Raw genomic sequence first — 4,074 nt, 5'->3', positions numbered from 1 at the left:
AAGGAACAACTTGTGCCACAAAATGTGCCATATGCAGAACAAACATACCTTGTTTTTTATTCTCAGTTTTGTGTGGAATAAAATACGGCAACTGAAATACATTCAAATGGAGCTGTTTTATTAGACATTTAAAGAAAATAAATGTGAAAGTGATGCCAAAGTGAGAGGAGGTTTAGTCATTCTGACAAATCAGAGGCTCAAACAATAACACACACACACACACACACACACACACACACACACACTCACACACACACACACACACACACACACACACACACACACACACACACACACACACACACACACACACACTCACACACACACACACACACACACAGAGGTAACAACAATGTATAGCTGGGTTTTATCCATTAATGCAACCTTTTCTATTTTAAACACTTCGTGTGTGGCATGTGTGCTTGCATATATACATACATACATACATATATACATACAGTACATATACAGCATTTCAAATGCAAACACAGTGGAAATATGTATACACATGGATTTGTGTACATTATAGTCATCTCTGATCTCGTGCTCAAGTTATCCAGATCACTACTGAAGGTAGAGAAAGAAAATGAGCCAGTTCCACATTTCTGACCAGAATCACCTCGTTTTCTTAATTTAATACCTCTACGTCCGGACACTAATAATATACTACTCTTACTATTTCTGCCGCATCTATATGCTGCAAAACAGTAACAGTACAATGCCAGACAGCGCAAAAGTGACAAGCTGTCTTGGTTCCGGAAGTTGATTTCCCATTTATTTCTTCTAATGGGATTTCATAAAATCTTCCATAAAACAGTTTCAAGCCATGAACCAAACTAACCTGCTCAAAGTGAATCACAACATTACAAACGTTCATTTGAAGCAAAAGCTTATTTGAAAATATACAAAGATACAAGGCTGTGTGCCTAACGTCTTTAACGAGAGAATGAACCATCATCTGGAAAATAAAAACAATAAAGTCCCCAATCAGCCTGATGGGGGCGCGTGAGGGATAAAGGCGGCCGGGATGACGGTTTGAGAGAGAGAGAATGACAGGCAGCTGCTCTGTGTGTATGTGTTCATGTGTTTTTCATTTATTTCTTCAATAAACTATTATTTATATTGTCAAGCCGGTTCTCACCTCCTCCTTTCCCCTACACCTGCATTACACTGGTGCCGAAACCCGGGAAGGAGGAGGGATGCCCCTCGCGGAGTCCTCAACACTGCCATCCATCCAGGGGAGCGCCACTGCCATTTACGCGGGCCAGACCACCTGGACGCGGGGAACGGCCACCGTCCGCGAGGCGAGTGGGGACTGGACTCCCCGACCGCCTGGAGATGGAGCCACTGCCAGGGGCGGAGGAGTGCCCTGCTGTCTCCCAGAAACCCGGAGGGGTCGAAAGAAGACCGCCGTCCACGAGGGGAGGAGGGGAGCGACTCCCCGACTGCTTGGAGGGGTAGGACCGCTGCCTGTTGTAGAGACCTCGACACTGCCGTCCACCCAGGGGAGCGCCGCTGCCGTACGCTGGGGGATGCAGTAGCCCGAACTACCAAAGGCGGGGAACGTCCGCCATCCATGAGGCGAGGAGGGGCGGGACTCCCCAACCACCTGGAGTGATGGAGTCGCTGCCGGGGCAGTGGAGTGTCCCCATGTGCCACCACAAAAGCGGAGGGAGTGGCGTTCTGTCCGCTGGGGGTTGGAAGTTGGATTCCAGTCCGCCTGAGAGTGTGGAGGAGTGATCGGGGACCACGGAATGGCGCATCAGAGAACCGGTGAGTGAGCTGCTTCTCTCTCTCCTCTTCTCTCTCGCGCAAGGCACGCCCCACCCCTGGAGAGGATGGGGGAGGTGTACGTCATGCCGAGGGCTCCCCAGCCTGAGCCAACGCCGGGAGGAGTGTAGAGCGGAGGAGGGCGGGGCCACGATGGATAAAGGCGGCCAGTGATGATAGTTCGAGAGAGAGAGAATTACGGGCAGCTGCCCTGGTTGTGTTTGTGTGTGTCTTTTTATTTAATTAAATATTATTTAAAGTATTAAGCATGTTCTTACCTCCTCCTTTCCCTTTAACCCCCTTACACACACACACACACACACACACACACACACACACACACACACACACACACACACACACACACACACACACACACACACACACACAATTACACACACTCACACACAATTACACACAATTACACACACAATTACACACAATTACACACACACACACACAATTACACACACTTACACACACACATACACAATTACACACACTCACACACAATTACACACACACAATTACACACACACACATTACACACACACAATTACACACACACACAATTACACTCACACAATTACACACACACACATACACAATTACACTCACACAATTACACACACACAGACACACACTCACACACAATTACACTCACACAATTACACACACACACAGACACACACTCACACACAATTACACTAACACAATTACACAATTACACACACACACACACACGTTCACAATTACACTCACACAATTACACACACAAACATCTGACACTTCTGGTCAAAAATGACCGTGAATAACAAAAGGGAGATGCCATTATTCAATACCATAAAAGGGGCTAAAAATCACTGCTGCATTTGTCATTGGAAGGTCATAGAGCAGAAACAGTAAGAGCAGATGATAGTGTGTGTGTCTAATGTCACACACGTTTCAGGTCATGGATTGTTCTGGATGAGTTGATCAGGAGTGCTGGATAAGCAGCAGCATTAAGAAACCCTTATTGGATCATTCTCTTATTCACTGAGAATTCAGACACACACCTGCTCCATGTCAGAGTCAGGAACATGAGGTCACATGTGAAAGAGTTAACTGAGAGGAAACGTCTGTTCAACCGTCGCTGAATAAGAGGCAGCACTCGTGAAACAACGATGGGATTATTCCGTTTTTTTTCAATGTTTCTTGGCAACGGTTGCATGTTTCCTTAAAAAGAAGAGAAAGGGACGGAAAAAAAGGATGGGAGGGTTCTAAATAAGGGAGATTAAAGCCTGTTTTGTGTCAGAGGCACTGGATGACTAACACAGAAAGAATGATTCCACTCTCCCCCAGTTACAAGCTCACAAACGATGACACACTCTGCTCAACAACTCTTCTCACAATGCTACAGAATAACACGGACGCAATGTTAAAAGAGGCAAACTACTCAAACACTGAGACATTAACAATGGAAGTCAATGGGGTCAATCTGTCAACGTTAAAATACGTTTCGAAAGTATAGAAGCAAGACATAAACACAGTACCGCCGCTCCCTACACGCAGACTACGTAGGGAGCCTACTCCCATCTTACCCTAGGAGGGCACCAGAAAGCCCACCGGCTGCCCTTACTCGCACGTTATATGTTATTCAAGGACCCGAAAGCAGTTCGATCGCTTCCCGCTCATATCACGTGAACCCCCCCCCGTCCACCGGGAACTGTGCGTAGGGCATCAATTTGGCCAGCGGTAGCGCTGCATCAACAACATGTGTGTTAACATGATTTTACTGGGATAAAATCACTCATTCATCCAGTTTTACAAGTCTGTACATTTCTACAACCCCATTGGAGTGGTGGTGGCGTAGTGGACTAAAGCACATAACTGGTCATCAGAAGGTTGCTGGTTCGAGCCCCACAGTCACCACCATTGTGTCCTTGAGTAAGGCACTTAACTCCAGGTTGCTCCGGGGGGATTGTCCCTGTAATAAGTGCACATAACTGGTAATCTGGTAATCAGGAGGTTGCTGGTTCAATCCCCACAGTCACCACCTTTGTGTCCTTGAGTAAGACACTTAACTCCAGGTTGCTCCGGGGGGATTGTCCCTGTAATAAGTGCTCGGTATAATACATTGGTCATCAGAAGGTTGCTGGTTCGAGCCCACAGTCACCACCATTGTGTCCTTGAGTAAGACACTTAACTCCAGGTTGCTCCGGGGGGATTGTCCCTGTAATAAGTGCTCGGTATAATACATTGGTCATCAGAAGGTTGCTGGTTCGAGCCCACAGTCACCACCATTGTGTCCTTGAGTAAGACACT

The sequence above is a fragment of the Xyrauchen texanus genome, chromosome 32 (assembly GCF_025860055.1).
Source record: "Xyrauchen texanus isolate HMW12.3.18 chromosome 32, RBS_HiC_50CHRs, whole genome shotgun sequence".
NCBI lineage: Eukaryota > Metazoa > Chordata > Actinopteri > Cypriniformes > Catostomidae > Xyrauchen > Xyrauchen texanus.
This window is presented reverse-complemented; position numbering follows the sequence as displayed.